This window comes from Sebastes umbrosus, chromosome 19 (genome assembly GCF_015220745.1).
Source record: "Sebastes umbrosus isolate fSebUmb1 chromosome 19, fSebUmb1.pri, whole genome shotgun sequence".
Classification (NCBI taxonomy): domain Eukaryota; kingdom Metazoa; phylum Chordata; class Actinopteri; order Perciformes; family Sebastidae; genus Sebastes; species Sebastes umbrosus.
Genome location: NC_051287.1, coordinates 22,498,455 through 22,509,156, shown reverse-complemented (window position 1 = coordinate 22,509,156; position 10,702 = coordinate 22,498,455). Strand labels below are relative to the sequence as shown.

The 10,702-nt window shown below is 40.0% G+C and overlaps 1 long non-coding RNA gene across 1 annotated transcript in view; it reads left to right on the top strand.

The window, feature by feature from the left end:
* Positions 1 to 5,546: 5,546 nt before the first annotated feature.
* Positions 5,547 to 10,702, top strand: part of LOC119477972 — a 33,624-nt gene continuing 28,468 nt past the window's right edge. The window contains exon 1 of the long non-coding RNA XR_005204351.1: positions 5,547 to 5,581. This is a non-coding gene — a long non-coding RNA (uncharacterized LOC119477972). The remainder of the gene's footprint in view (positions 5,582 to 10,702) is intronic.

The window sequence follows — 10,702 nt, the reverse complement described above, 5'->3', positions numbered from 1 at the left end:
TTTTCATTAAATGAGGAATTTCCCTTATAAATCTCTTAATTGCACATGTTAGAGGAGAGTAGAAGTAGAAGAGAGTGGAAGTAGATAGGTGTAAATGCAGATTTTAGTCCAAACCATTCACCTTCAGTCAATTATGTGACATTAATGTGATTCTAGTCACCAAATGTTTCCAAGCTCATGCAGCGAATCAGACTTTTCATTAAAGGAGAAATTTCCCCTTTAAATATCTTTATCTAATGTGTTATAGAAGAGTAGAAGTAGAAGGAACTGGAAGAAAGGTGTAAAAGCAAATTTTGGTCCAAACCATTCACTTCAGTCAATTATGTGACATTAATGTGATTCTTGTCGCCAAATGTTTCCAAGCTCAGTGAATCAGGATTTTCATTAAAGGAGGAATTTCCCTTATAAAACTAGTAGTATAGACAGGTATAAAAGCAGATTTTGGTCCAAACCATTGACCTTCAGTCAATTCTATAAGACATCTTGTCGCCTTGCAAGCTCAGACAATGAATCAGGCTTTTAATTGAAGGAGGAATTTCCCTTATAAAATCTCTTTATTGCACATGTTATAGAAGAGTACAAGTAGAAGAAAGTGAAAGTAGAAAGGTGTAAAAGCAGATTTTAGTCCAAACCATTCACCTTCACTCAGTTCTATAAAACTTTAGTATGATTCTTGTGTCCATTTTTTTCCAAGCTCAGGCAGTGAATCAGGCTTTTCATTAAAGGAGGGATTTCTTTTATAGATCTCTTTATTTGATGTGTTATAGAAGAGTAGAAGTAGAAGAAAGGGGAAGTATAGACAGGTATTAAAGCAGATTTTGGTCCAAATCATTGACCTTCAGTCAATTCTATAAGACATTAATGTGATTCTTGTCGCCTTGCAAGCTCAGACAGTGAATCAGGCTTTTCATGAAAGGAGGAATTTCCCTCATAAATCTCTTTATTTCATGTGTTATAGAACAGTAGAAGTAGAAGAAAATGGAAGTAGAAAGGTGTAAATTCAGATTTTGATCCAAACCATTGACCTTCAGTCAATTCTATAAAACATTATTCTGATTCTTGAAATATTTCCAAGCTCAGGAAGGGAATCAGGCTTTTCATTAAAGGAGGACTTTCCCTTAAAAATATAATTTCATGTGTTATCCTGTAAGGCTCAAATTAGTTAAAACATCTGAAATCATGACACAAACCAATCTCAAGTCAGGCATCCTTTTTTGACAATTTTGGGATAAATTATATTCTTATTGAGATTAATTTGAAATTCTTTTTTGAAATCTTGAAATCTTGAAATCCATCTTGAAAATGAAATGAGATCAAAGCATCATAATAGAGGGTGAGCCTCTCTGAATATCTTGGCCACATAAAATGAGTAGAATCAAATAAAAACCAACTCGTTTAGAGCATGCAGAGAAGATCTTTGTGCTGCTAACCTTCTTTGCATGCATGAAAACGAGTTGACTCTTCAGGGAAGTGAGTTGATTTGACTTTCTTGCACCCTGCGCGCGAAACAGTGAAACAGTGAAACAGGGCTCGTATATCCACGCGTGATGTCACACCAGGGTGTCAGGATCCCACCGAGTTAAAACGCTGTTAATGTTGTTTCTCACGAGCCTGTAAAACAAACACAACACCTCTAATGACAGACATCCATGGCACCGCGTCGTCTGCACGTTTATTCAGCCATATGGAGAGTTATTCTAGGGGAATTTGAATAAGAGAAAGTAAATTATTTCTCTTGGAATAACGAGAATGAAATCATAGTTTCATTTATTCAGTTTCACATCAAGAAAAGGGAACCAAACTGCAACTTCAGTCCTTATCTCGTCAGCTTGTGATTGAAGTTGTCTTTCAAAAAGCTCAGTGGCTCTGCAGGACAATGGAGCGACTGTTTTTAACTAAATAACCTCGTCAGGAGACTAAAGGAGACTAAAGGGAATCATAACCTGAGATGGAAACAGAGACAGTCCTCTAGCTGTATAGAGAGAAACGACAAGAGCCCGGAGGGGAGAAGAAGAAAGAGAGGTTAAAGAGAGTTTAACAAGGGATTAAAACTCTCAGATTGGTATCTACATCATGATGATACTGTGAATTAAAATAGTGCGTAATTGTATGGCTCCAGTCGCCAAGGGGCAGCAGGACGCACACGCCCAAAATCAGGCCGAGATCTAGAAAAGACCACTGAAGCATCTTCGTGTTTTCACATCAAGCCGTTTTTCATGCTGTCAGATATCATTTAGGTTTATTTAGGGTATTTATTGAGAAACAACATTCTTCATATGCCACCAATTCGCTGCTGACATCTACAGTGGAAGAGAGGAATAAAGAGTTGGTGATCATAATGTAGTTTGGACTGCAGAAATCCAAGAAGGCACACACAAAGAAATACATTTTCGTTACAATTATTGCTATTATTGTAATAAAAATCTTTTTTTTTCCAACGAAACAAATGTGTAAACATATTGCCTACCATTTCCTGATTTAAAAAAAATCGAAGACAATGGATAGTTTAATAAAACAAATCATGCAATTCTACTGTAAATATAAACTTGCCCATGACGCTATTTATCTGAATAAACAGATAATAATAATAAACTGTATTTTTTGTATGTAGGCCTACATGTCTTTATGGCCTACTGCTGAGAGATGTGCTCAATAATGTTGACACGGTGCCACTTGGGAAAGAAATTAGGAATACTTAAAAAAAAAAAGGTACAGCAATGCTTTGCAAAAAAAAACTTTTGCATGCACACAGGCAGGCACATTATATTTAATATGTTTAAGTATGATGCAGATTGAGCTATAATAATATCCCACAAACTCGTTAGACATGAGGTGCAAGTTATTCTGCATCACTTCAAATTTACAATATCCCACTATATATTAAATTATTTTCATAAAAGATGCTTTGCCAAACCTTTAACACACTTATTGACTCAAATCTGCATCATTTTCCTCTCGAGTATATATGCTGCTGATTTTCTATCAAACTGTTTGGACTCAGTGGAACAAATTGTCATTTTAGGAGAATCTGCGTCCTCGGTGTGTTCCTCCTGGATGTTACAGGAACATGATGAGTATACTTGGTGAGGAAATACACAATGTTTCTTCCTTTTTTCCTTCTTGTCTCCGGGTGTTTCTTGTCTCCGGGTGTTTCTCCGGATTTACTTCCCCGAGCAAAGTTTGTGTGTCCGCAAAAGAAAAAGACGCATCGTAACCTGCGGCGACAGGTGGCAACAAGAGGTGAAGCTGAAAGGTCACAGCGAACACTTCCGACTGCAGAGATAAGGACACATGCATCACTATTTCTACTGTTTGGGGGAAGGTTTCAACTCGACTCTAAAAAAGGGAACTACCTAGATGTTATATGTTATATACATGCACTATCTACCTTTAAACATGCACTATCTGCAACCATGTTGGACTCTAACCACTGGCGCACTTTACACTTTACTTTACACTATACATCCTATATACTACTTTATAGACTGCACATATGTACATATTACATTTATTTATTGTACATACTACATTTATTTTTATTGATGGACTGTACACACTATGTTCACCCATTCACTCTGTGTCTTTTATATCTCTATTATTGTTTTTTTTAAATATTTGTATACCTTTACCTCTCCTGTGTTTCACTCTGTTTGCTGATGTTGCTGCTTTGACACCTGAATTTCCCTCCGGGGATTAATAAAGATTCATCTCATCTTATCTTATCTTATCTTATCTTATCTTATCTTATCTTATCTTATATCATAAGGCACAAAATTAACTGGAAACGATTACATTTTGATTAAAAAAAATCCAGTGGTTTCTGGTCCCATATATTGAATATGTATTTTGACTTCTTTCAATTGCACGTCTAATATGTTTTAAGACATGGATATTATGGTAACTGTACAGGTTATATTAAAACACCATCCAAACAGTAGAATAATAACAGGAAAAGTAAGGATTATGGTGCCATTAAAAGCAACTAAAGGGATACCAAAGACACAAATTGGAGGAATATTAATATATTAATAAGTGAGACCTGTTGAAGATAATATATGAAGCCAACAGTAACTGATCCACACATAAAAGCCCTTCAAGAATTTTTTTATAAAAGTCACATTTGTCCATCTATGTTCACCATATAGCGCATCTTCTCTCTCCTCTTTCATCCCTCACTCAAACACTCGCAATGCGCGCTCCCGCTCTGATGCATCCATCGCCTCCTGCTCCTCTGTGCGCGCTCCCTGCATAAAGATGAATGCGTCTCGGGGAAAAAAGCAGCACCCACTTAATGACAACTTTTATAAATGTGGCCGAGCGAGCGCACGTCTTCTTCTTTGTGGTCAGCGAGTCGAGATGAGCCAGATAATTAGGTCATAATAGCTGCAGAAACACCTCACTATTGATGATCCCATTAGGGGCGACGATTTTCAAGCTCACCAAGTGCTGAAACAGATATTTCCTGCCTTGTTCTTGGTTCATTTGGACCCTCACACGGAGAATAATTGCATGTGTTTTGCAATATATAAAGGAGCATGCTTTATTTTTGGATTAAATAAAATATACATTCTGTTAAGGGCTTTTTGAGGACCTTAAGTGCGAGCTGGGACACAACACATCACCCTTAAGAGGGAGTGAAGTATATAATAGTACAGATATGAGGAGTTTTGTTTACATATATGGTGGTCTATATGTTGCCTATTTGTTACCATATGGGGTTCCGTCATGTTAGGGTGTTACTTTCATGATTTTCAAGCTCACCAAGTGCTGAGACAGATATTTCCTGCCTTGTTCTTGGTTCATTTGGACTAGAATAATTGCATGTTTTTGCAATATATAAAGGAGCATGCTTTATTTGTGGGTTAAATAAAATATACATTCTGTTAAGGGCTTTTTGAGGACCTTAAGTGAGAGCTGGAACACAACACATCACCCTTAAGAGTGAGTGAATAGTACAGATATGAGGAGTTTTGTTTACATATATGGTGGTCTATATGTTGTCTATTTGTTACCATATGGTTCCGTCATGTTAGGGTGTTTCTGTCATGATGCATGTGTTGCCGGTAGCTTTTCAGCTTTTCCCCCCTTCATCCCCTCAGCGCCGCCCTCTTTCTCCGCGACCAGCCTTTACCATCTGTTTTGGCTCCCCTCCATTCGGTCCCCTCATCTTTTTCTCCTCATCTTCCTGTGTTTTGTGCACTAGTGTCCACCCTCCCTCCAGCTTTGTCTGTCTTAGTCCAGCCCCGTCCATTGTTCCCTGCGCCTCCCATTTCCGCTTTGGTGTTGCCCTCTGACCCCCACACCCCGTCCCTCCTGCTGACGTTCCCCCCACCGAGCAGGACCCCAGATCTTCTTGTTCTTCTCTTGACTGCTCCCCCTTTAAGTTTTTTTTTTTGGGGGTGCTAATAACTGTTGCCAGCAAGCTCCACACAAAATCCCAGCGTGATTGCTATTGTGAGGCCTACAATGGCATACAGGCTGTAATGGCCATTAGCAACAGAGGGGCTCGGCCTGTGAGCTGTGTTTAGTTGTGTTTGGCCCACATACAATGTGTGACTGGTGGTCAGATGTGAACTCTTCAGTCAAGTTTTTAATCTGCTCTATGTTGCTGTTGGTCTGTTACTGATTCTCTCCCTATACGTATAACTTCTCCTAAAATAGTGTAAAAGTGGAGGAATGTACCACCTTAATGATTTATATGGATAAAGTCAATGTGAGTGATCACACACACACACACACACACACACACACACACACACACACACACACACATATGCACCCCCATCGACACACACTAGTGATTGCAGTAGACTTTGATGATCAGAGCGGGTCCATCGGAGTGGACCTTGTCTTCATGCTTGTCAGTCAGAGTCGGTCTCCACGGAGACGAGCATCACATATATGATGTTTTGAGAGGTTGTGGAGATGAAAGTCCTCAGGTTCTCCTCTTTACAAGTGGAGACCATAGAGTTAATCAAACAGAGAGTGAAATAGCCTCTTTATCCAGACGGCAGTATGTAGCTGTAATGCAGAAAATATTTAATTCTGTTAGCGGGCTGAGTGAACGTCAGCGAGGAAACCGAAACACATTGTGTCATCTTCTGGATTAGTGTCTTGTTACTTTCTCAGCTTCTAATTAACTTGCTAAAGAGACCCAGAAGAAGACACGTTAGGGCCACATTACACCAGAGCAAGATTTTGTTATGCATATTGAGAAACGCTCGAGATTTGTAACTGATTGAACTTAAATGGTGAATTCAACCAAATTTTCTTCAGTAGAAGTAGATCCAGTGATGCTAGAAATAGCTGTTTACCGATCAGTCCAGGCTGTTCTCACACAACGTTTGTATCCCTACGAAAAAGTAATGCACTGTAATTTGTATATATCCCACAAAATCAATTAATGTGTAATCAACATAATTGTGAACCAGGAAGTGTAAAGAGCGCCAAACGCTGCGTAGGGAGGAGGGCATGAAATTTAACCTCTGCATTAACCCATCCTAAGGATCAGCGAGCTGCTGTAAAGTGCACGGGGAGTAACTTGGGGTTAAGTGTCTCGCTCAAGGACACTTCAACATGTAGACAGTGTGAAACCAGAAGTCAACGTTGATTTATTTGTCACGTAACCTAACTATGTAGTTTTGTTGCCTAAACCTATCCAAGTCGATATTTTCCTAAACCTAAACTAAGTACTTTTATTTTGAAAAGACTGGAGCGGAAATTGAGAAGTGTTGCTGGACATTCGTAGGAAAGCGCACGAAAAATTATCAATAACCTTTCTTAAGAAAGCATATGAACGGTTGTAGGATACGTTGATCAGTCGGTTGCTCCAACTCATTTGTCCAGATCTCAACAACTATTGAATGAATTGCCGTGAAATGTTGTACAGATATTCATGGTACCAGACGGCTGACTTTGGTGATCACATGACTTTTCCTCTAGCGCCGCCATGAGGTTGACAATAACTATTGATGGCAACAATGTCTCACAGGAAGTTGTACAAATAGCACAACATTACAAGGACATTCTGCGTGTCATGAGGATGCATTTTAGGCTTTTTGCATGTAATTTGCCACGCAACAAAAACCACGGTAACGCCCGCAGTTAGGTTGAGGCAACAAAACAACTTAGTTAGGTTTATGAAAAATGTTATGGTTGGGCTTTAAATAAGTATGCCAACTAAGTAAAATAAGTATTGAAACAATGTAACATAATTATGGAAAACACGTCACAAACGTCACTAACGTAACTTACAAAACAAAACACCGGTCTTGAACAGTCGCGTGTTTCTTAGACCCATCCACCCCTCTCCCGCCCGCCGTAAGCGGTCTTTCTCGCTTTTTATTCGACATCACTTGCTCTGAGCGTGGCACATGGTGTACAAATGACACGGCAAAAGCAAGAAAGGCGTTCTTATTGCTCGCTAAATGCCTTGCGCATTGTCGTGTCATTCACACGCCTTTCCGTGCAAACTGGATGTGAAGGGATTGCCATGAAATTTGGTACCGACATTCCCGTCCCCCTCAGGATGAACTGTAAGAACTTTGCTTTCTAATGTAGCGCCATCATCAGGTCAAGATTGTAATGTGTCCAATACTTTTGTTTATGACCAAATACCTGCAAAACGAATGACCCATCAGCCTCAACTCCCATGCCATGTAAACAAGGCGATATATATCATTTTTTTACTCTAATTTTTAGGAAAACTGTCACAGTATGAACGCACTGCCATATGCATAAAATCTTCAAAAACATTGACTTTTTTCATGCAATCAGAACAGTAAAATCTTAATTTGCATTTATCACAGTCCCTGTAAAAATCAAACATCATAGCACTACTTTTTGTGGAATCTGAGCCACTATACGCCATAAATCTTTGTATGTAAACTGTTAATTAATAACCAGTAGTGTTTTCTAGAATCAATACAGTATCATAAAACATAATATCGCGATACTCAAGTCTATCGATATTTTCTTACACCCATTGGAGAGTGACCCTGTAACACACACACACACACAAATGTTGCCGTATCCAGATTACTTTTGGCTAGTGACATCTAAAGCTGGAACCTCTTCACCCAGATATCGCCTCAAACATAAAGAGCACATTTGCTTTTTGTAAAGCAAAGATCATGATTGTGTATTGTCACCCAGATAAAGTCAGTTGCAGGGTTTGATTAATATACCTTCAAATTTCACATGGAAACATCTGATAAGCAAAAAATAAGCAAAGCCTATGACCCATACATTAGTTGTCTATCTTGTCTTGACAGACACTTTTTACTGTCGAGCCACACATAGGGAGGTGTGTAAGAATAGACGAGAGTAGTTAGGCATGCAGCTTCCCCTGCAACCTATCACATATTTCAATTTTCTATTATTACACTGATATAATGCAAGTGTGACTGACTTCAGTATATTTGCCTGTCTCTGCTGTCAACAGACGATAAAGTGGAGAGAAATGTTAACACTGCATTGGTAACAGGCATTAAGAGAGACAGAGAGAGAGCGCCTGCAGATTTACTGCTGTGATGTCCCACTGATGCGCCGTGTTTGACGATTATGGACAGCCCTGGGTAATAGCAATGTAATTAGGCCTTTACTGTCGTGTAATTCTCCGTCAAGCACATTGTCAATAGCTTGGTTGATGAGGTTGAAAGTGAGATTGGAATCCAGTGACCCGGGTCAGCCGCCGTAATACCGGCACACACACATTAACACACACACAAACACACACAGAGAGGCAGCGCTGTGCTTGTAATGCAGTGTTGCTGCTGTGATATTTGCTTTTGTCCCCAGTGTTGATCTAAGCTGACATTATGCTGTATGGCCCTGATCGCTGTTTGTCTGAGTGTTACATTTGTCATCTGTGGGAGGGCAAACGAGGGATCAGGAGGACTGGGGAGCAAAGTGAGAGAGAGAGGGAGGGAGGTAGAGAGGGCCTGGCAGGTGAAGGAGGGAGGAAGAGAGGGAGTGAATGAGGGGAGGAAGGAGGGAGGAAGTGTGTGTGCTCATCTCTTGTGTGTCAGTTGCAGATCTGCTGGTGCGGAAGCAGATCTTTTCCCTCAGTGACTCTATTAATTTACCTCATTTATCTTAACCACCTCCTCCCCCCCTCCCCCCAATAAATACTGGAGACCTCAATCTGTGTGTGTGTGTGCGTGCACGTGAACAACCATATAGCTGTATGTGTGTTTGTGTGTGTGTGTTAGTGTGTGTGATGGAATAAAAACACAGCAGCTCCCCTTTCTATTCCCAGAGGACAAATCCGTGGCGGAAAAACTCATTTTCCTGCAAATAGTTTGTCAGCCAAGCTAGGAGGAGTGATAAATTATCACAGACGTTAGGTGAAGGAGGGTGACTGGAGGAAGAGGGAAGCCCTCTCTCTCTCTCTCTCTCTCTCTCTCTCACACACACACACACACACACCTTCCTCTCACTCACTTTCCCAAACTACTCCTCCCTCTACTTCCTCCCATCACTTCCATTTACCTCTGATTTCTCTCATCCTGCGTCTGTACTGATCTAAACATGATACAAGCATTTATGTATGCACAGAAAAAACAATCCTACACAAACACAGGCGCGTACACACACACGCACACACACATACAGACACCCAAAGACGCACACACAGTGCAAGTTGGAATTGGGAAAATGGGGTTGCCCCTACAACTCAAGTGTGACTCCCCATTCCAAATGATAAATTGATGGCCAGAAAAATGGATTTGTTTTCAACTAGTAACACATCAAAGAAATAATAATTCTGTGCGGGGGAGAGTGGCGGGATGATGAATGGGGTGGACAGCTGGATCACAACGGAGCAATGGAGTGAGTGAGTGAGAGAGAGAGAGAGAGAGAGAGAGAGAGAGCGAAACTGTAAAATCAACACGCAAACAAAACACTGTCAGATAGATGAAATAGGTTTTGTATGTTTTGTAACAGGCCGTCTCTGGGCGGACAAGTCTGATTCCCCTATGCGGTCTCAATTGGCCATATCAAAATGTGGACACCTGAATGTTACATCCATTTGTGTTTGTTGGACGTCTCACTCCAAAACTATGGGCATGCTATGACGGCCTTCTCCCATTGAGCCACAAGAGCACTCAAATTCATCACAGAGGTGTTGGATAAGGTTCAGGTTCAGTCAAGTTCCTCCACACCAAACTGGAAAAAAAAATGTCCCCATCACTTCCCCAAAGTGTTGCCACAACGTTGGAGTCTAAAATATCAGTATATAATGTAACACTAAGATCCTATAAGTGGAACTAAAGAGCTGAGACCATGAAAAACAGCCAAAGATTAAAAGTACATTAAAAGTATACAGACTGGGGCTGTCCTCGACCAAAGAATTTCTTAGTCTACTAACACTCATACAATTATGTCGACTAGTTGATTTAATCAACAGATCTGTAAAACTGAATTTCTCCACAAAGAATCACAAAAAAGCACCACTTTAAATCTTGTGTTTACCAGAGATGTGCTCATAAGTTTCTTGGAAATGATTCATTCAGCATGAAAAGAGCATAAAAAACAACTAAAGAAATCTTAGTCGACTAAGACGATTAGCGATTAGCCAAATAATCGACTAAGAGGAGGCAGCTAACACAAACAGGAGTGTCCACACAGTGGTCAGCATATATTAAGCAAACACATTTTTTCAAATGCATTTATTTATGCTCCATAAATAAACATTTCCATT